The sequence below is a fragment of the Bos grunniens genome, chromosome 2 (assembly GCF_055505025.1).
Source record: "Bos grunniens cultivar Pamir isolate PY7600 chromosome 2, Bosgru_T2T1.0, whole genome shotgun sequence".
Lineage (NCBI taxonomy): Eukaryota > Metazoa > Chordata > Mammalia > Artiodactyla > Bovidae > Bos > Bos grunniens.
In genome coordinates this window covers 22,545,279-22,569,322 of record NC_141166.1, presented here as the reverse complement: position 1 = coordinate 22,569,322, position 24,044 = coordinate 22,545,279, and the positions used below count along the sequence as shown (strand labels likewise).

The window sequence follows — 24,044 nt, the reverse complement described above, 5'->3', positions numbered from 1 at the left end:
TAAGTGTTCAATGATTCTTTAATATATTTTAGAAGAAAACAGAGTTCAGAATTATAATCCTTGCCCTCAAGAGATCAGTCTGTTACAGAAAGTGAGCTTCACACTCACTTTCTGGCTTCTTATTATTTAATAGGATTTTTATTCTCAAACGATTATTTGAGTCAGTCATTTGGCCATATTCTGCCTTTTCCTCCTTAAAGATTATTATACGCATAATATGGAAGACTCGCCTCCCACATTCTCTTCAGAGAAGTACTATGGCATGCAGATAGTGGTAGAGACCACGAGTGGTCTCCATCTTCAAGGTCTTCCTGAGAACAGAGAGTCCCCACCTGAGGTCACATCATTCCTGTGGTAGCCCATATCCAGGAACTGACATCAGGAACTGCCGAAATCCAGTCATTTAAGACTCACTGAGGGACAAGTCTGCCAGACCACATGTACTTCAGGGCTCTCGCGTGCTTGGCCAAAGCTTTGTTGGGGTAGCCTCAAGGTTTGAATTCTTTCTTTGCCCAGTTGTTCTGCCGGAGCCTTTCTTGCCCTGGGCTGATACTTGATAAATATCCTTCACACCAAAGGATATTGGTGTGCTATTGCTCCGTTCCTGCTTCTAAAGATTGCAGTCTGTAACAATATAAAATCAGAAGTGGAAAATGGTTATAAAATGGACAAGAAGTGATTTCATTTTGACATCTCATTTTTTGTGTGTCTAATGCTATGGGAATGTGGACTATATTCTTAAAGTTTATATTATACTTTCAGATGATTATTTCTTCAAAGCTACATAATTGAGTATAACTTCTGTTGGCTTCTTCAGTCCTAGGTGCAAATTTGAAAGTGATATTTTAGATCTTATTGCTATTGTTGTACCTTCTTCTCCGATGAATCAGAATAATGGGTGTTGCATACATCCTCTGTGGCAGTCAAGTTGGTTCTGTTAGTTCTGCACAGGGGGTATTATCTTCTTTGAAATTCTCACAAGGAGAAGATCAAAGTAGCCAGATCATCTTAAACCATAGATTATGAGTCAAGCAGGGTTGGCCCAAGACAAGTATCTGATGTGTGTTTAGTCATATGGTGAGTCAGTGTTCTAATCAAGGGCAGAGTTAATCAGTTGGGGTTTTTTGCTCACCATGTGAAATCTTCAAGTGCCTTTTCCAAAAGGAATATACATGCATTCCTTTGGTACATTTGGTTTTGCCTGTGTATCATTGTATTTCTCTTCCCACCACCACAAGACAAAGAAATTAATTGCAGTCAAAAATAAAGTCATAAGCCTCTGGCAAGCTAAAATTGAGAAGAAAATATCAAAAGGGTGTTTTCCTCTGTACTTTAAGATGTAAAATAGATATTTCACAGCTGGGTAGGGAGAGAAACAGGGAAATGAAGTGATTCACTCCAGATCACAAGCCAAGTTGGTGGCAAGGCTGGAACTAGAATCCTGATGTAAAGGCTGACGTTTAACCACATTATGCTGCAGTCCAGTGAGACTTATTTGATTGACTAGTATTGATGTAACCAAAAAGGTATCTCTTCAAATTCAACATTTCACTGATATTTACTGAGCATCTACTATGTGCCTGGTACTGCTTTAGACATAGTACAAAAGGGCAATGTACCCAACAGACAGGATTTTTTGTTGTCCAGGTGTTTACTTTCTGGCAAAGATCAATTTTCAATCCTGCTAAAGCCACCTATAGTGTAGCAATAACAAAATAACTATTTAAACACAGAAGATAATGAAAAAAATTCCTCTGACTATTTCTCTGTCCATGGGTATCTCTAGGCAAGAATACTGGAGTGGGTTATCATTTCCTTCTCCAGGGGATCTTCCCTGACCGGGGATCAAACCTGCATGTCCTGCATTGGCAGGCAGATTTTTTTACCACTGAGCCATCAGGTAAGCCCTGTAATTCGATATAGAGCAACATTTCTTTCTTGACACTGGTTCCATCAGACTAGAGCAAGGCTGTACTATGGAATATGTTAGCAATGGTTACAGTTCACCTGATTAGCCTTTTTCGGTAGCTGCTTGGAAGTGTTGTAACATCAAGTTACAAAGAGAATGTTGCTATAAATGAGATTCTGAGTTTGAATAGCAAACAACCATGTTTTTGTAAATTAATGGACCATGTTTTTGTAAATTAATGTAACATTTAGTGTTACTGTTATATCTAATGTTAGTGTTAACATTATAATATTTAAAAATAATTACTTAGGCAACTTATTTTTCTTTGCAGAAAATCTAGCAAGTAAGTTGTCAGAGAAGTAGCTGTTCAATTCCCAATTAATTATGAGTTTTCAGTGGTCCCCAGTGCGACCCCATGGACTATACAGTCCATGGAATTCTCCCGGCCAGAATACTGGAGTGGGTAGCCTTTCCCTTCTCCAGGGATCTCCTCAACCCAGGGATCGAAGCCAGGTCTTCCACATTTGCAGGCAGATTCTTTACCAACTGAGCCACAAGGGAGGCCCCTTTCAATGGTCAGAAGAGTTCAGTTAAGGAAACTCAAGGAATCATGGACTCCATGACGTATAATGTAAAACAAGGTCTTAAAAAGTGATTTGTTGATAGATTTTGATGTTCTCATTTTATAGCCCCTTGTGCATCACTGTCATATCACTTAGTACAACTTGAACTAAGCAGATTCGATTACTTCTTTTAAAATATTTCTCTTAATGGAGAAACAGCATGGTTGTACAAGTGATTAACAGTAAGGACTCAGAAGCCAGTCTATTTTGCTACCACCACTGCCTCTGTAGCCTTGGACATGTTACTAAACTCCTCTGGTTACTCCTTCCAGATAATCACAGTGGTGTGATCACTCACCTAGAGCCAGACATCCTGGAATGTGAAGTCAAGTGGGCCTTAGGAAGCATCACTACGAACAAAGCTAGTGGAGGTGATGAGATTCCAGTGGAACTATTTCAAATCCTAAAAGATGATGCTGTGAAAGTGCTGCACTCAATATGCCAGCCAATTTGGAAAACTCAGCAGTGGCCACAGGACTGGAAAAGGTCAGTCTTCATTCCAATCCCAAAGAAAGGCAATGCCAAAGAATGCTCAAACTACCACAAAATTGCACTCATCTCACACACTAGCAAAGTAATGCTCAAAATTCTCCAAGCCAGGCTTCAGCAATATGTGAACTGTGAACTTCCAGATGTTCAAGCTGGTTTTAGAAAAGGCAGAGGAACTGGAGATCAAATTACCAACATCTGCTGGATCATCAAAAAAGCAAGAGAGTTCCAGAAAAACATCTATTTCTGCTTTATTGACTATGCCAAAGCCTTTGACTGTCTGGATCACAATAAACTGGAAAATTCTGAAGGAGCTGGGAATACCAGACTACCTGACCTGCCTCTTGAGAAACCTGTATGCAGGTCAGGAAGCAACAGTTAGAACTGGACATGAAACAACAGACTGGTTCCAAATATATCAAGGCTGTATACTGTCACCCTGCTTATTTAACTTATAAGCAGAGTACATCATGAGAAACGCTGGCCTGGAAGAAGCACAGCTGGAATCAAGACTGCCGGGAGAAATATCAATAACCTCAAATATGCAGATGACACCACCCTTATGGAAGAAAGTGATGAGGAACAAAGAGCCTCTTGATGAAAGTGAAAGTAGAGAGTGAAAAAGTTGGCTTATCAGACTTTATTTTTGGGGGCTCCAAAATCACTGCAGATGGTGACTGCAGCCATGAAATTAAAAGACACTTACTCCTTGGAAGGAAAGTTATGACCAACCTAGACAGCATATTAAAAAGCAGAGACATTACTTTGTCAACAAAGGTCCGTCTAGTCAAGGCTATGGTTTTTCCAGGTGTCATGTATGGATGTGAGAGTTGGACTGTGAAGAAAGCTGAGTGCCGAAGAATTGATGCTTTTGAACTGTGGTGTTGGAGAAGACTCTTGAGCGTCCCTTGGACTGCAAGGAGATCCAACCAGTCCATCCTAAAGGAGATCAGTCCTGGGTGTTCATTGGAAGGACTGATGTTGAAGCTGAAACTCCAATACTTGGGCCACCTGATGCAAAGAGTTGACTCATTGGAAAAGACCCTGTTGCTGGGAAAGATTGAGGGCAGGAGGAGAAGGGGACAACAGAGGATGAGATGGTTGGATGGGGTCGCAAAGAGTTGGACACAACTGAGCGACTGAACTGAATTGAACTGAATGCATTGAATAATGTCCAAAGTTCTTGTGGGGCTGAGAGTCCTTACCAGCCAGAGTGAAGACCCTGATGCTGGGAAAGATTGAAGGCAGGAGAAAGGGATGACCGAGGACGAGATGGTTGGATGGCGTCACCAACTCAATGGACTTGGGTTTGTGTAGACTCCAGCCGCTGGTAATGGATAGGGAAGCCTGGCGTGCTGTGGTTCATGCAGTTGCAAGGAGTCGGACACAGCTGAGCCACTAACTGGACTGAACACAGAGTTATTATGAGACTTAAATAAGTTCTTATTTGTGACATGCCTGGACTAATGCTTATCATGTTATATCCTTATTTAAAATATAAATAAAATTTAAAAACTACTTTTCTACTATTAATACAATACGAAGAGGAAACATATCTGTCTTAATTCTTGCTTGTATCCTTCTACAGCCATAGTTGCATGTGGAGTTGTTCAATAAATTAGAATTTAATAAAAGACTGACAAATATTGGGGGCCAGAAATGGTAAAAAGTTCATAAGTCTTCAGTGCTGTAGATTTTGAATAATATAACAGGGTTGATGTTACTACTGATTTTGGAGTCTCTCCCTGGGTGCTGCACAAATATCATTTTTACTTGACATTACAGCAGCCCTAAACTAGAAGAATCAAATCTCCACCTCACAGATTAGGCAACTGAAATTTAAAGAGGCTAAATAACTTGTCCAAAGTCACAAAAGTAGTCTGACCAGAGCTTAGTATCAGATCCAGGTCATTTTGGTGTCGAAGTCCATTTTCCTCCCCTGCTACTCAATCTTTCCTCAAGAAAGAATGTTTGATGATATCGGGTAGGGAAGATTGAAATTCACAAGGAAAAATTTATAGGCGCCTAGGAAAAACAATATTACAGGATGTAATTACATATTACAAATACAATATTACATAAGAGTCTTTCAAAGACAACTCATCTTCCAGGCTGTCTTCTAAACAAACACTGAACCCAATGATTTTAGCAATATTCCACATAATTTGCTAATATTTTTTACAGCTGTCAGTTTATTGCAAAACTAGAGACTAAGTTTGAAGTCATGTTAGTTTGGTCTAAAGTATACTTTAGCAAAATGTCAGTACTTCTAAAGTTCAGGATTTTTATAGAATGCATATAAGATAGTTTCTCAGTGAGAAGTTGAAGAGAGAACCACTGTAATTTGATTTTGTGCAAATGGAAAAAAAAAAGTCAAAAATCATTACATACTTAGTCATAAACCATAGTGCATAAGCCACAATTCATAAGCCTACATTCAGATCTATGAATTTAGAAATTTAGAAATTGAAGGAAAATGAGCAGAAGAGCTGGGCGGTTGTTGGAAATGATGCAAAGCTACCCAAGGAATCTTATGATAGAAACTCACTCAGCCTGAATAACTCACGTAGCAAAATTTCAGGAAGAATGAAATTGACGTTCCTGACCACACCTTATCTGTCCTTCCTGAACTGAGCCTTGTGTACTGATTTCATTTTACTGTGACATCTTATAAATGGATTACTGTGGGGCATATTGAACCTATGTCAATAATAAACATGATGCAACATAATCACTGAGCACAAGGAAGTTGCTCTTCATAAGAAGAAGACACAGGACACAGAGACACAGAGGGTTTTGATAAAGATCAATATGACAGCCATGGTAGCCACCTGAGCAACATTATTACCTTTAAATAGCTCTGATCTACCCTTTATCATTCCATAAAACATCAACAAATCATGCTTAGCTAATCATAACTGAAGACTGAATACATTCTCCTCTGTTTAAAAACATTGTTTTGAAATTATTTTCAAGGGACAGTCACTCCCAAAATCTAAAACAAGCCAGAGATGGATGGTATCGGTGGAAAACTGAAACATTAGGGTTTTTTTTTTTTTCCTTTTTTTTTTTGTCTCCCTTATTTACAACTGGATCTACTTTTTGTCTTGTTTGTGATTCAATTCTATTTGTCTGCTTAGCACCCAGTTTAAAGCTGCAAATTTACAGCTCACTGACTGTGGTGTCAAAACACATTTTGTGTTATTGCTGTACGAAATCAACTCTTCACAGTAACTGACTACAAGAAGGCAAATTTCAAATTTAGCTACAGCAATTAAACAAGGATTTCTACGTTTGCACAAAGTTCCGCTTTCACTTATTCGTAAGTGTTCTGATCGGTCTTTGAAACAAAAACATGATTATGTAAAGAAGTAATGGATGATCAAGCAAAGGCCTGAGAGTGGGTCTGCTCTAGAGAGTGGGAGGTTACTCTCACTTGTTTTCAGTAATTTTCCCGAAAAATTAATTGGAAAACTTAGTTCCTTTCAGCCATAAAATGGGGAAGTCGAACCAGTTGAACCTAAAGGACATTTTCCAGGTTTTACTTTCTATGAAAACAAAGCAACCTCATGAAATATGTGGTTAGAGCTGATAAATGAGTGATTCCCTTTGTGAATGACCTAGAATGTGTCATAAAAACAGAGAGAAGATAGACTTAGGATGGCAAAGGCAAGTGGAAATGGCAGCTCTTTGTGAGATATTATAATCAATAAACCATTACAGACTGTTCTTTGTTGAGTTTCTTCTCTCCAGGCAGCATTTGTCACAGTGTTTAAAACTCTTTTCTCATACTAGGTAGGTGCTGGCCCACTCTATGCATGAGGAAAGCATTCTTTAACATATCCAATGCATGTTACTGAGAAAAATTTAAGCCCAGGTCTGTCAAGTCTAAAAGTAAAAATAAAAAACTGAAAGTGTTAGTCTCTCAGTCATGTCTGATTCTTTGTGACCCCATGGACTGTTGTTTGCCAGACTCCTCTGTCCATGGGATTTTCCAGACAAGAATACCAATGTGGGTTGCCATTCCCTTCACCAAGGGATCTTTCCCACCCAGGTTTCAACCCGGGGTGTCCTGCATTGGCAGGCAGATTTCTTTACTGTCTGAGCCACCAGGGAAGCCCCAAAAGTAAAAGGAGGTGTCGAGAAGTCAGATACTGTATTCTGAAATCAACAAGCCAAACAAAGCAAGCAAACAAACAAAAAACAGATCTTAACTCACAGCACGACCCTCTTTCACAGTAAGAAGAGTGTATACTTCTGTCTTTTGGGCACCCTTCTGAACAAACAGAAGTACGTGTGAGCGCTCTGGGGCTGAATAGCATGGCCACGGTGGAATGTTGTGGTAATATAAATTACAGAGAAGATGCATGGCTTTTCATCTCGTGCCCTCACCGCAGATGTCTGTGGGATGAAAGTAGGAGTCGCTGCCAGCTACCCGAGTCCTGCAGTTCTGACACCCTGTAATCGTTTGCTGGATTCCTAACCTCCCTCTTCATCCACCAAACCTCCTCTCAGGGCTGCTTTATGGTACACATTTCAGTAGAAAAAAACCAACTCGCATTGCAATTAATTTTGCCTTGATAATTTCACAACATCCTTTGAGATCACAATAACCCCCAGGATATTGTGCAATTGGGGCTGGAAATCTCTTGCTTAAGGTCCTAACTTTGTGAAAGAAAAGCAGGTGAAAGTGAGAGAATTGATCTCATTTAAAACAACTGAGTTGGCATTAGTGGCGAGGAATGAAAGGATTGGTAATGCTGGTAAAAGTTTATCTCATCCAAGTTAACATTTTTAGTGTTCATATTTTTTTACAGTATTTTTCTAGGCAATGCACTGTTGCTCACCCTGAAAAAAAGATTGTGCTATTTTGTGGGGGTTTTTTTATCTCCCTCTGGGACAAGCCTTCTGAAGCCTACCCTGACTCATCCATGTTAATTTAAAATAATATAAATAAGCAAATACATGACTCAATAAATGTGATGAGTAAAGAGAAAATCGTGTTTGGCTGGCAACCCAGTCCTACATTTTAATTAAAAAGCATGTCTCACACACCATCAATACGTTTTCAAGTGACCTGTCATGACCAGTTCTAATCGCAAGCATGTCATTCACTTGTTTGTAATAAATTGGCAGATTATGCTAATATAAGAAAGGAAGGCTATCAATTTTATGTGTGCCAGACAAGCAATGCCATCGATTTCAAAATTTATGATATGCCCTTGAAAGAGAAAGATGGTTAAGGATAGGATTTCACAAACAGAATAAAATGTTACAGAGGATAATCAATTATATATAGTTGACAAATAGGTGGAGAAAAACATTGTAAAATATTATGATTTCCTAATGGTCAAACACTCATATATTCAATGTCACCTTTTGTGCCTATTAATCTTTCAACAAAAGGAACTCTAATGATAGCAGATGTGTCAGTGATCAAGTTTGGGAAATTAACATTTTATAAGTACTTGACTAAAAATGTCATAAAGATTCCATTGATTGGGAGTCAATTTTTTTTAGTTCAGAGATAAGAAAACTATACAAAATAAGATAATATTAATTCTACCAATAAAGTTTTAAAAATCACTGTGATTTCTTCTATAGAAAAATCATTTAAGTTATATAAATGAGAGTTTGTAGTGACAGTAGGGATTTAGAGGCTCACAAGAGAATCCAGGGTAGATTTACGGTCAGATAGAGCAATGAGATTATAGCTTAATAGGCACAATTAAGTATATCTTATATCCTACAGTTACAGCCAAATCCAGTTGCTTGTCTTTAATTAAAAGATTATATTTTTGTCCTGAAGCCCACTTTCAAAACACATGAAAAATCCCTTCATAAAACTGGAAAAATATATTTACACTACATTACTTATAAGCAGACCAAAGATCATCAATTTGTCTATGCTTATCAACCTAAAAACAAAAACACAGCAGACAAAGCAAAGGAAGTTAAACCCTTAAATCTTAGACTTGCATTTAGCCAGTTTTATCTTACACAAATTTCATACATTTAAGCATGCACACACACACACACACACACACACACAAGCATATCCATAATACCCAATATAAAAGATAATTGATTACTTCTAGAAAGTTCTGGAAGTATTTATTATACTGACATTTATCACATTTGAAAAATGTTCACATTAAGACATTAGTTGCTTATTGTATGAAATTTCCATATAGTTTGTCACTGTCCTAGCATAACAAAAAGATAAATTTATTTATTATGAATAGTCTTACTTGGGTAATTTAAGAATATTTGGTCCCAAATGAAATTTGGCCCCAATTGTTCAATTTTTTTTAATAGCTGATATGATTTTATATGCTATCTGCTATAAAGTAACTCCATAATTTTTTCTTAATCTTGACTATAATTTCTAGATACTTTTTAAAGATAAGCAAACAATTAGTTGCTTTTCAGATAAAAATGATATGTTTTTAAAACATTCTAAAATGAGGTCATTTGGAACATATTACAAATTTTGTTAAGAAATCTTTTCCTGAACATTTGTAAAACTCAGAGAGTAACAAATTTTAGCAAGTACAGTGTGTATTCATCTTCTGGGGGTGTTCTTTCTCACTGTGATTTGAATCTTTCTGTGTATGTGTTAGTTGCTCAGTCATGTCCGGCTCTTTGCCACCCCATTGACTGTAGCCAGCCAGGCTCCTCTGTCCATGGGATTTTCGCAGAAGGATACTGGAATGGGTTGTCATTCCCTTCTCCAGGGGATCTTCCTGACTCAGGGATCGAACCTGGGTCTGCCACATTGCAGGCAGACTCTTTACCATCTGAGCCATCAGTTTCCGATTTGAAATGATCCTTGTTTTGTATATGCAAGTCTATGGAATTCAAATGATGGATTCGTACAGGTCACACTTCTCCATCCAGTGTCTAACTGATTTTATCAATTTGTTTTTTTCATAAAGAAAGCAATAGTTTAAAATAAAATCATCAATACCTTATCTGTAATAATCACCAAATAAATTTCCATCCCCAATAGTCACCCTTTATTGGCTTCACCCATTTCCTAGTAGGCACATTTTTGACTCTAGATCAAACAATTTTTTATGGAAGAACCATTCTTAAGTGTTTTACAAAAGCATTTTCCTGTTCTGAGTTAGTTCATCGAAATGCATCCTGCCAGCACAACACCCTTTAATGCTCTCTTATGTTTTGAAGCTTTAAACAACCCCCTCCAGATGTGTCTAGAGTCTAAAATTAAGTTGTTTTTCTCTTTTCCTGTTTTTAAACCTCTCAAAGAATAAGTAATATTACTAACTGGCCTGAGATATGATCTTTTAAAATATATGTGGCATTAACATAATTCTATGATGCAAAAGTACAAAGACTGAAAGACCAAGGGCAGAGGAGAGCAGTCATGTTTTCTCAAGACTTGCATTATGCTGAACTCCGGTGGAATAAGTCCAAAATGGAATTAACTCCAAATGTTTCCTGCTTTCTTCCATCTTAATAGTTTCATATTTCCTTCATTTCATGTCTTCCACAAGTTCCACATTTAAAGCTGTCATCTTTGAAAACACTGAATGTATTTATGCCATGTCTGTTTCCTGATATATATTTCAGTCTATCATATTATAGTAGTTACTAGACAAAAAGAGAGATTTCAGATTTATGTGTAATAGAGAACTTTAAATTAGGGAAGAAATGCATCTCTCTCATGCCAACCTTAAAATAAATCTCTCTTCTTATTCTAAAAGATATGACAATATTGGTGAAGTTATTTTTCCCATTAAACTGAAGAAACAACCAAGTTAGACCAAGCTCATGTTAAGAAGGCAGTGGAGACAGGATAAAAAACAAAAACAGAACAGAAGGAAATATTAGGACATGATGATAGTTAACATATAATCCACATTCCTATGGTTAGGGTCATAGTAAGATCTTTATTTATAAAAAAGCATTCAATTAAATCTTCCATAATATGCTGATATAAGTATTCTCAGCCCCTGCAGGTTACAGATGTTAAGTAAAACTGACCTGGGGTCACGCAATCAGAATCAAAATTAAATTTAACCGGTCGGATTCCCCTAATCACATTTCTCTTCTCTCTTTTGAATAATCTCTGTAACTATTACACCTCAGTGCTGTTGTGAAAGAATATGAAGGAGAAGGAAAGACATAGAAGAAGGAAGAGAAGCTGTAGGAGGAGGGAGACGTGAGGAGGAGGAGAAAGAGGAAGGAGTTGGCATGATGGGACATTACCACTATCTATATGTAGGTTCTCACTGCTAAGTCACTTCAGTCGTGTCCGACTCTGTGTGACCCGTAGACGGCAGCCCACCAGGCTCCCCCATCCCCGGGATTCTCCAGGCAAGAACACTGGAGTGGGTTGCCATTTCCTTCTCCAGTGCATGAAAATGAAAAGTGAAAGTGAAGTCGCTCAGTCGTGTCCGACTCTTAGAGACCCCATGGACTGCAGCCTACCAGGCTCCTCCATCCATGGGATTTTCCAGGCAAGAGTACTGGAGTGGGGTGCCATTGCCTTCTCCAAGGTTCTCACTATTGAAGTCAATTTAGACTGGCATTCTCTGATTGGATCGCTATTGTTTTGAATACCTAGCTTCCCAGTAGATTTCTGTGCAAAATAGAAAAGAAAAAAAAAAAAAAAAGAGGAAGAAAAGGAGAAGGAAGAGGATAAGAAGAAGGGGCAGGAGGAGAAGGAGGAAGAACAGGCAGAGAGAAACGAGTACTCCATCTAAATATTAATAACACATCTACTCAAATCAGACATTAGCAGGAGGGTGTTTATAGCCTCATTGCAATTCTTTTACTGCACAGTAGAGACACTGAGCTGGCTCTTGCCTCTCAAATTCAAATGTCAATGTAATGGCTAACTCATGCGAATAGTCTTTGTTTCCTGGGGATGAGCCAGCCAAGCAATAAAATTTCGATGAGAAAAGCTTCATGATGCTTGTTTGTGGTACTTTAAATAGTGCCAACTGCTACTACAGATGAAATGCACAGAGTTGTGAGAGCAAGAAAGCAACTGATTGAGTACACTCTTTCATCTTGAGAAATAATCTTTTGCCTCAATATGAGCTCCTTCCTTGGCCTTTTCCCATTTTGTCAATCCGACAGTTTCTTCTCAGCCCTTTTAAGATCGGAGATGGGACCATCTATGACATGGAATTAAGCGTTTCCCCAATAAGAGTCCCAATTATACTATTTTCATACTTGCCTCATCAGTAATGGAATGTTTGAGTGCTTGTGCATATGAATAAAAGGATCTTCCTGCCAAAACTTAAATCCTAATCGAAGACAGGTAAAATGACTAAAAACTAGGTTCCACAGAATGAGCCTATAATTTTGACTGTAAAATAGCCCTCTTCATCAATCAGCACTGGTCAGGGGCCTAGGTTTAGACTTCAGAACATATTTTTTTCAGTCTAAATTTGTCAAAATAATGTGCATATTCAGTTACTTTATGAAACTACATCCAAGTAAATATGTGGGGAAAAAATAAAGACTTTCTTTTATATTTTCTTACTTCTGAAAATTACTCACTAAAGATAATCTGTTTAACCATTTGTAAAATTATTAAAGAAAAATTATACAAATATTAATTGGAGTATAGATTTCTCTGATGAATAAAACATTTGTTAGTCTTGTAGTCCTTCCTCAATGTTGGACAAAGATTTTCATTTTTATAATGCCAATTCCTCTATTAACACAAGATTTTCTCGGCTACTAAGTTTAATCCATATGGCCCTGCTCTTAATCTACTACTTTTGTCATTATCAGGAATATACAAACCTGTATTTCCTTCTTAACCTGTGCTTTGGAGTACAATTGTATTTATAACAGACCTTGCAAGAGCTATCTTTTTAAAAGATAATTAAATACATGAAGAGATGTATGTATATATACACCTAATTGAGATATTATGTCCTTCACAGGATATATCCAATTGTATTTAAGCCTTTGCTAGTGATAGAAAAATTCAGTCAATATCACTTCTCTATGGCTGAGCAGTGCTTCTTTGCTATTACATCTTCCTTCCCATTTCACAGATTGTGACAAAGCTTCCCTTCAGTTCCAATGCTACTCAGCTTCCAAAGTCTGGTGGAAATCTCACCACTTCCTGAAATATCCAAGAACCCTTCTGAATCTGACTAGTCCTTCATTGTGAAAAAGGCAGATGGTGAGTGGCACTCAGATTAAATCTAAGGAGACCTGCTATACCCCACAAGTCTCTTTGCAGGGAGAGGGTGTTATAGATGTTGGATGGAGGCTGTATTGAATCCATCAGCCCTCACATTCTTCTCTTCTCAAGAAGGATGTTCCAGATGGTATGTATTAATGTGTATGTGCAATACTTTTGGCACAGAGTAGTGGCAAGATAAAATGTGAAGTAAACAGAGATGAAAAAGAAAGTTACCAATGAAACAAAACTGGAAGCATTTAGGTTTCTAAGTAAAAAAAAAAAAACAAAAAAACACTTCAGAGTATTAGATATCAAAACACATTTAGATAATTTATCTACACTATTGTTTCTTTGCTAGAAAATAAAATGAAATATCAAAGGCCCAGGCATCTGTTTTTTATCATGGAGCTATTTAAAAATGATTATTTTCTAAGAGTTAATACATTTAATTTGGTAAACATTGCAATTACATATTTCTATTGCTATTGGTCTTACTCATTTTCTGATATCATCCCATCATTCATCATTTTATTTCTGAAGCTTTATATAATAGTTTAACTCCAGGCATACTGCATCTGATGCACTGAGTTGCCAGGCAATTAATGCAGATCTACAAATCCTTCAAGCCTGAGCATAGAGACTTATTTTGGTCATGGACTTCGCAGGTAGCTTACCTTGGCCTTAACTTCTATGGTAGTTTTTTTTATTGTTGGAGGTCAGAGCAGTAGGAACCAAATTCAGTCATCAGAAGCTCTGTACAAAAATTATTCAATTTCTGAACTTAAACATGATGTATATCTTCCCCAGACCCCTGCAAACTCAAGCATTTGTGGCTGTTGTACTTATATTTTCCATCCTTTCCTCTCTCTAAACTTTTATTTAAACTATTCCTCTTGCTTGAAGGATAACAGTGCAACTTGATCATAGTCTGCCCACAGACAATTCTCTGTGGGTGTCATGTGTTTCTACACATCTTAAGAGCAGAGGGTTCAGAATTCCCTAGTGATCCAGTGGTTAGGACTTCACACTTTTGCTCTTGAGGGCCTGGGTTCGATCCTTGGATGGGGAACCTACAGCTTAGGAAGACAGAGACAACGTCTACTGGAGCAAGCTCAGAATTCTTCTGCAATATATTCTACTGCCTATGCAGGCAACCCATAGCTCCCTTTGCAAATTGTAGGAACCAGCAGAAGAAAATTCTGATACTTTTGCCACTGCTATTGCACTGAGTAATAAATGGCTTTTGTCTCTGACCCAGTAGTCTTGTGTTTTCTGCCAGCTCCCAAGAAGGTGGACTTGTTAGCTGGCAAATAGGATACATTCTGAGACCCTTCACAGTTCTTGGCATTTTCCTTTCTTTTTCCTTATAGGAATCTTTATTGATTTATTCTGGTGTGCATATTATATATGCCAGTGTTTTCAAAACCTTCCCTGAAAACAGGGCTGTCCTAGAGTATATTCTAAATAACAGACTACGTGGCCTCTCCTAGAAAATCTAATTCTTTGTTGGCTTAGATGGTAAAGTATCTTCCTGCAATGTGAGAGACCCTGGTTTGATCCCTGGGTTAGGAAGATTCCCTGGAATCTTGGAGAAGCAAATGGCTACTCACTCCAATACTCTTGGCTTGATAATTCCATGGACAGATGAGCCCAGGGGGCTACAGTCCACAGGGTAACGAAGAGTCAGACACAACTGAGCAACTAACAACAGAAAATCTGATTCATAGGTCTGAATTGGACTTGGAAATCTGCTTGTTGGTTTTAAACAGTGCTTCAAATAATTATTATCTATGGGAAGATAAAGTATCTAAATATGTATCATCAGTCCAGGTAAATGAAAAACCCACCAGCTCTTGTTGGAGTCTTCAAAAAGCTTTAAATAAATAATACTAATACCTTACCTCATTTCTGAAAAAGGTGAAAAAATTTTTAAAAGGACCAAAATCACTTTCATTACTGGTAAAAGATCAGATTGGAGACATAGTTTTAGTCTATTGCTCAGGTGGGTCTGCCAGTTAAATCCTAAAATTAGATAGATTTATCCATTTGGTTTTAGGCAGAACTGAAGGACAGGGCTTCTCATGAAGAAGGCTCTCACTCAGATGAAAATTATGACAGAGAACTTTAGAAGTTTTATCATGAGTTTTGACATAGAAAATGAAAATGATAAAAAATTAGGCAACAATGAGAATTATAAAGTATTTAAAGTAAGAATTGGAATAATCTGATCACAGAACCAATATATATTTGTCTTTCACTTTGGTAAGTACAGTTTAGAGTTAAATTCCCACTTAAGTCATAGTCTTCTGACTCATAGAGGTTAATAAATTTGCTAATGATCACAAGGTCAATAAATGTTACAGCTAAAATTCAAGTTTCCAACTCTAAAGCCCTCCCATATTGTACAAAAATACTAAAGAGTTACAAATGGTAATTAGGCTGGAGGAGGAAGAGTCAGTGAAAATAGGTAGAAGGTTGTTGCAATACTGGGGATAAAGAACAGTGCATATAGTGAGGGGCTCAGTGAAGAGCATAAATATAAGTAATCTGATTCTATAGAGAATTTTATTTTCATTATTCTCATTTTGATTTATTGAGACCTCAGTGATTCCTGGCCTTGCGGTATACACTGGAGTAAAAACACAATAAAACCTACACCTTGGACTGAAAAGTTTCGTAATTTAATGAGGGACACAAACCAATGCACGGCTACAATAAACTTAGTCATTGTCATCTCAGAATTGCATGTTACATGTACAGTGGAAACTCCTAAGAGTAATCAATTATTCAGAAATGGAGAGAATAAGGGGAAATCAGGAGAAGTTTTTCCATAAGTAGTTTCAGGAATTAGTGAGACACTCAATACACAGATCATTTTCTAACACAGAAGTGATATCTTTTAAAGTTTAATATATGCATAAATATACAAAATCAGGAATGGATAAAAATAGGTAGCTAGTGGGAAGCTGCTGTATAGCACAGGGAGCTCCGCTTGGTTCTCCATAATGACCTAGAGGGGCAGTATGGGAGGGGCAGGATGGGTGGTGGGGGTAAAGGGAAGCCCAAGAAGGAGGGGATATATGTAAACATATAGCTGATTCACTTCATCATACAGAAGACACGAACACTATATTGTATGGCAATTATGTTCCAATGAAAAAGTTTATATAAATCACCAAAAACATCTCCTAACCCAGTGATATTTGTCATTAACATTTGGTATGGGTTTTGCCAAGCTATTTTTCTATACAATAATGTATCTTGAGTGAGATTTATTAAAGAGAATTAGCATAATGATACCTTTGGGTTTTGATCTGTGGTTGGATGACACGCACTTCTAGCAGTGGACCATGGCAGCCTAAATACACCTTCTCAGAGTCCTTGAGTTTTCCACAAGCCACCAATCTTTATCAGATGGGTAACATCCCTATGAATTTCCATTCATTAATTTATTTAGTCAACCAGCCCTGCACCCTTACAATGTCCAGGTGCTGGGCTGGCTGCTCAGAGAATAGGATTCGGCTCTAATAAGGGATTATACAGTAAAGTAAGGGATAAGCAGTTTAGTGAGGGATAATCCAGTAATTCTATATCTGGAAGTGTACCTTCAAGGAGATATTAGACTTCTTACCAAGGGATCAATAGAAAGTTTACCATGATTTCAAACTGCCCAGAACTGAAAGTGTAAAAACAAAAAAAAGTGCTTGAGTACACTCACCTAACAATACAGTATGTAATGTGTATTATCCTTTTTTCTGAAATGATCTTTCCCTCACTCTTCCCATGACTAACTTCTCCTTCAAGTCTTAGCTCCAATACCTCTTCCTCCTCGGAAAGATTATTATCTCATTGAAAGAAGCACTTGTTAATCAAACAAATCACTCTATCATATCATTATATTTATTTCCTTTAGAGGATTAATCATACTCTAAATTCATTTATTTATTTTATTATTTATTACTTGTCTGAATCACTTAAATGTAAATTATCAAGCAAAGCACCTGGTTGGGCTTCCCTGGTGGCTCAGATGGTAAAAAATCTGCCTGCAATGTAGGAGACCTGGGTTAAATCCCTGGGTTGGGAGGATCCCCTGGAGGAGACAATGACAACCCATTCCAATATTCTTGCCTGGAGAATCCCCAGAGACAGAGGAGCCATGGGGTTGCAGAGAGTCAAACATGATTGAGTGACTAAGCACAAGCACCTGATTTAAGCACAACTTAAATACCAGACCAGCCTATAACCCGAATAAGTGGAACCTTCTCAATTTCTTTGGAGGTTACCATAAACCATCCCAACACCCCAGGACTTCTCTGAGACCTTTTCAGTTGGTTCTCATTCTAATAAAAAGTGCCTGCCCTACACTGGTATTCGCTGTCCAAGGTATTCTTGCCAGAATGCTGGAGAATGGCCACCTCTCCACAAACTTGAGTCTCTTTGGCTGAACTAAGAAGTGAGAACCTTTTAAACTCTCTCATTCTCCTTGTGATATTTACTTCTTGAATATATATCTTTATTTTCTTCTAATGGTATTTTTAAAAAATTTCATAATTTCTAAAGCAACAGTAGACATTTTAATACATTTACAGTGTTATTTATCTGCCATGGTGTAGAATCAAAGTGTGCCACAAAATCATATTTTTCAGATAACTAAATGTGTCTATTTCAAGCTCCAACATTTTATTTAATTGTAATCATTTCTATGAAATATTATAGAACAATCTATCCTAATAAAATGTACTGAGGATCTAAATTTTTGTTGATTCAACAAAGATGATTATTAGGGGCAGAATTTTTTTCTCCATACTTTAATAATAAAAAGAAGACCTTAGATGTGACAACCTAAAAGGGGGAAAAGAAGTAAAAGAAAAAGATGAATCCAGCACCCCAGTACAAAAAAGGGTGACTCTGGAAAGAAAGAAGATTCCACACATAAGCAATATCATATGATACTATATTCTAATTTCAAATATTCAAATGGTTCCCAGGTTTTCACAAGTCAAATATGTAGTTCTACCTATAAACATGTGTGCAATGTGTATGGTGTGAAATGTTCTGGCAGAGTTTGTGTGTATGGACCGTAAACAAGGCTGTGCACCAAAGAATGGACACTTTTGAACTGTGGTGCTGCGGCAGATTCTTGAGAGTCCTTTGGACTGCAAGGAGATCAAACCAGTCAATTCTAAAGGAAATCAACCTTGAATATTCATTGGAAGGACTGATGCTGAAGCTGAAGCTCCAATACTTTGGACACTTGATGCAAAGAGCCAACTCATTGGAGAAGACCCTGATGCTGGGAAAGATTGAGGGCAGGAGGAGAAGGGGACGACAGAGGATGAAATGGTTGGATGGCATCACTGATTCAATGGACATGAGTTTGAACAAACCCTGGGAGATAGTGAAAGGCAGAGAAGGCTGGTGTGCTGCCGTTTATGGGGTCGCAAAGAGTAGGACAGGACTTAGTGACTGAATAACAACATTATATATAAAACATATCTTAATGATAATGTCATAGAGCCAGTGACAGATCTGGCATTTGAATAATTGTCCTTTATCTGAAACCTACTTTTTGTGATTCTGTATATTTGCTTTGCATGCAGCCTAAGGATAGTCTGGACAGTACAGAGAGCACCCTCTCTGCCCATTTGATAACTGGGGAAGGGAAAAACCAGATACACCTTGAGAGGAATGTATTTCTGCAGTCAGGGTTACTCAGTAGGATGACTCTTGCCCTTCCTGCCTCCATGCCCTTTCCTCCTTGGCCTCAGGTCTGCCATCACTCTTCCCTGCACAGAGCACCTATGCTCATGAAGCATCCCATTGGCATAAATACTTGAAATCATCCCTGCATTATAGCCTTTCCATGATCAACCTATAGCATCATTTTTTCTCTCTATCTTCCAGATAAAATTACATAATCAGTATGTCACCTTCTGCTTTTGAAGGAAGTAAAAGTTGATGAACTGTGCAACAATTTCTATCAGATCTCAAGAAATCAATGGGCCAGATGGTCAGAGATGGGCTGCCCAATTTTCCAGGAAAGTAAAATGGATTTATTCCAGGAAAGCCAGACCTAGGGGAACAAGGGAATATTGTATTCTTTCTTCTGATATGACAACGGGAAAATGCAAAACTCAAGTTGCTGGTGTTATAGGATGAGGGTGCTAGACAGATATATATAGATGGATATTAAAATAGTTCATATTCAGGATAATATTAAATAATATAAAATATGAACAGATAGACAAAATATAGGATTCATAAGTCCCTGGTGCCAAAGCTCATCATACTGTATGGAGAACATAGCATTTTCACACAAAATCCTCAAATTATAAATGCTTCCATATTATAATGTGTCTTATATAATAATGTATCATGTATAATTGAAAAAAAAAAAGCTGGGCTAAAATCAGAAAACATGAATTTTAATCCTGGCTTTGCGAATACTGAGCTATCTGGCTTTGATAAATCACGTATTTTACTTAGTGCCTTGGGATCTTTGCTACAAAAAGGAACAGGAAAATTCTCACTATGTGACCCAAAAGGTCTCTTCCAGCTCTGAAACTCTTTGACTGATATGGAATCCATCCAGGCTCACCGCTCTGCAAATATAAATGAGGTCGTATTGGCACTCACACTGCGGTCACATATGTTCACCTGTCCCTGACCACAGACTCACAGGCCCTCAGCACCCATATTACTCTCTCTGAGGTCAACCCCAGCTGTTTCTGGGTCAGAGGACATAGCAAACCCCAGTAAGGCTCTATTCTGAGCCCCTCAAGTCACCTTGATGAGCTGGTGCACCTGCTAACCAAGTGCCAGGAGGCTCCTGACTTGACAAATAAGTGAGGGGGTCTCAGAGCCCAGCTCTTCTGCCTTGAGACAGCACAAACTGCCAGTTATTGGGGCTCTCTGTGAGATCATCTCCTGAGATCTCATCCTTGCCTGCCCCGCTTCTTCCACTCCCTGGAGAGTTTCACATATGCTTGAGAGAAAGGCCCCTCTTGCTTTTCCAAGCTGGACATCCACTGCCTGCCATCCACGTAAAGGTTGTGTTTTGCCAGGATGTGGCTGGAGGTGACATCGTGCTCACTGCTCTTCTGCCAGGAGTGCCGTCTCCCAGGGGAAAGACTGAGGGCATGAGAAGGGGATGACAGAGGATGAGATGGTTGGATGGCATCACAAACCCAGGGGATGCTGAGTTTGAGCAAACTCTGGGAGATAGTGAAGAATAAGGAAGTCTGATGTGCTGGGGTCCATGGGGTCACAAAGAGTCGGACATGACAGAGCACCCGAACAACGACAAAGGTCATCCTCACATATGCAAGATACCAAGAAGCCCCGTGTCTTCTTTGGTCCTCTCAGCTCCAGCTGAGTCACAGTGAATTCTTGTCAGAAGTAAGAAAGCCTGTTTCTTTCCAACGGGATGTACTTTGTGTCAAAACCTCAGAGCCGAGCTACAGGCGCTCTTCCTTTCGTAAAGCTCATTGTGCAAACAGGATCTTCCTTTTTACCATGATTCTTTTAGTAGTCAACCTTAGCTACTGGCATGCAGAAGATTAAGAAAACAAAATCATCCTGATTTCTCCATTTCCCTGTCATTTCTCTGTGTCAAATTTTACAGGTAGAATGCTTAGAGAATCACTGGAACCGTGATCAAACTGAATTCCTGTTGCTGACATCCAGAATCATGTTATGGACATAGATAGATCAGGATTCCAAATCTGATACCTCATGATCTCTCTAGGTCTCTCTTAGCTCCAAGCCTTTCAACTTTAACTCATCCTACCGAAACAAAGTGGCACAACTCTTTCATTTATAAAAGTTACTTTAAAAAAAATTCACTCATAGAAAATCATTAGTATCCAATTTGTTTCCTTGGATTTTAATTAAAATTCCCATACAAGGAAACACCATCCAGGTGTTTATTTCCTTTCTTATTATCTTCTTCAGGAATCTTAAAGTAATAATGCTGGTTAATTTTCATATTACTTACTTGATAATCACCAACAAATGTGTCCTTTAATTACTCTAGGAGAAAGGAGACTAGCATCAATCTGGTAGTGAAATAGTACCAATAGTCCTATTTGTTCTGGGCCTTGTCAGGTCAGCTTGGAAGATGTTCAGGCCAGTGGAACAAAAGCTAGATTAGGAGTAGCAACATTACATGCAACATGCACAGAAGACATGACTTAAATCACCATACTTGTCCCTCCTCTTAAATAGATACCTTTCCATTAGAATAAAAGAATGATCATATTCACCTCTTGCTTTTATGTACAATACATCCATCATATGAGATTAGCCTCCTGATTTAAATCAATACCGTCTTATCAATTGTTTCCTCTCATCCATTGTTTTGTCTTCCTGCATCTAAGATAATTACATGTGTCTGTCAGAATTTATTAACTAGGCAGTGGAATAGAAAACACAATTTTTATTTCTAGTACTTCCATTAATTCCTGGAAGAACTTGATTAGACATTTCATCAGTGGAAACCAATCACATTTTGTTACGCTCCATCCTGCATGTGACCTAGTTTGGGGTTACTGTTTTTCACTTTCTCAGTCATGTCTGACTCTATGCGACGATATGGACTGCAGAATGCCAGGCTTTCCTGTCCTTCACCATCTCCCAGAGTTTGCTCAGTCTCACATCCCTTGGCTTTGTGATGCCATCCAACAATCCCCTCTTCTGTCGTCCCCTTCTTCTCCTGCCTTCAATCTTTCCCAGCATCAGGGTCTTTTCTAATGAGTCTGATAAAAGAAGGTATCCAAGAAAGATATGATTTCTGTTTGATTCAAGTTTATAATGTAAGAGAGCAACAGAGAGACAGATCAAGCATTGTTTAAACACACATTTAAACGTACATTTTTAATCTGGCTTTTATAAGATTTCCCTTAGGTCATACCTCTTAAGGAAGACTTTTAAGGAAGTAAAAAACTATTAAGAACAAGATGAAATCAAAATGCCCCTAATCATTTGACCTAAGTAACTCTAGAAAAGTGGTTCTTAAACTTTTGAGGGGTCACCAGTCCCAAAAAAACAGGTGGGTATGTAAGCATTGGATTTTTGTGGAAAATGTTAAAGAATTCAAAAACCTTTGAAGTGCCTTACGTACCCTAAGTTAATAGCCTTGAGTTTAGGGTTTGGCAGAAACAATTTATGAAGCATTTAAGCTTGCTAAAACAGGGCAACATTTACCCAGATTATGATCTCCTCTTTCACTTTCCCTTTTTTCTCCAGCTCTCTGTTTTCCTTACACAAATTCTGTTTGTTTCTGTCTCTGTCCTCCACCTTTTTGATCTTTTGAGAGTCGGTTCAAAATATTAAACTGCTTATATTCTCCTACACTTCACATGAGCTTTAAGAGGAGAAACAAGATAACAATGGATAAAAACAGGAACCTCACAAAGCTTTTCCTTTAGCCTCTCTTTCCTGATGATGTGGTGGATCTGGACTTATTAAGATCCCCAGCTTATCAGCTACATCCCTGCCCTGGAGGAGATGGTTGTGGATTTTGCTAGGCCACCAGCCTTCTTTGCCTTTGCACCTTTTTATAAACAGGGCATTTCTCTCTCTGCCTTGCTTGAGAATCATTGATGTACACCTTTCAAGTGTGTGTTAGTAATTTATCACCGTGAAGAAACATTTCCCAAAACTTGGTGGCTTAAAATAGTGAACACTTCCCATTTCAGTTTCTGAGGGTCAGGGTCTGGGTGTGGCTTCATAGGATGCCTGTTTGAATGCCAGCAGGGACTGTCGGAAGGGTCCACTCCAAGCCTGTTCTCTCGGCTCTTGGCCATTGGTGACAGAGATCAGGCCCTTGCCACCTGTTCCTCCCCACAGGGCAAATCAAGGCCCTGCAGCTGTTTCCCCCCTAACAAAGCAGCAAGGGAATGAGAAAGGAAGCTGAGGACAGGTGCCACAGTCTTTCTGAGACCTAACCTTGAGAGTTTCATCCTGCACTCCAGTCGTGTTTGATTCACTTGCAGCATTCCCAGGACTAGCCTCTGTTCAAGGGAGGAGGAATACATTTAAATGTGATGAAGGGCATGGCAACCCACTCCAAAATTCTTACCTGGAGAATCCCACAGAGAGGAGCCTGGTGGGCTACCGTCCATATGGTCACAAAGAGTCATACATGACTGAAGCGGACTAAGCTTGCATGCATGTGAATATCAGAAGGCAGGAGTCACCAGGGACCACCTTCACAGGTATGAACAGAGAAGGGAGAAGAAGTCAGGTGTGTTTCTTTCCAGTCTCTTTATCTATAGTCTCTAGGGTTTAGAAATAGGTAAGCAAATGACTCTGCTTCCTTTGCTAACAGAAGTGTAAGAAGATGACTGTACACTGACTTTCTATTCCAAACAGCAGTGAAAGAGAACTCCTGGTGGAAGGTGACTGGGAGCCAGCAGGTGGTTGGGTAGTCAATCTGAGGAAGTTTCTGGCTGGGGCTCCTCATCACCCTCTTTACATGGGTTTTTGGTTTGTTTGTTTTTCCCTGGATCACTTTATTTTTTTTAACTTGTTTTAACTTCAACAGTGAAAACTTCCCCAATTATCTCCAATTATCAAGTTCCAAAGCAGAGTGTTACATTTGATACAACTGATGAACCTATGTTAATACCATATAATCACTCAGAGGCCAGAGTTTACATGATAGCTTCCTACTGACTTTGTACATTCTACGGGTTTGGAGAAATGTATAATGACATGGACCCACCATGATGGTATCATACAGAATATTTTAATTCCCCTAAAAATCCTGTTCCTTGCCTATTAATTCTTCCCTGCGCTAACCCTGGAAGCCTCTCATCTTTTTAATGTGTCTATAGTTTTACTT

General features: G+C 38.4%; 1 long non-coding RNA gene across 1 annotated transcript; it reads right to left on the bottom strand.

Moving 5' to 3' along the window:
- LOC147377753 (uncharacterized) lies at nt 1–24,044 on the bottom strand. Its single transcript, XR_015150829.1, has 2 exons — nt 23,280–24,044; nt 1–624 (listed from the first exon to the last, which is right to left on the bottom strand). It is a non-coding gene; the product is annotated as an uncharacterized LOC147377753 (long non-coding RNA).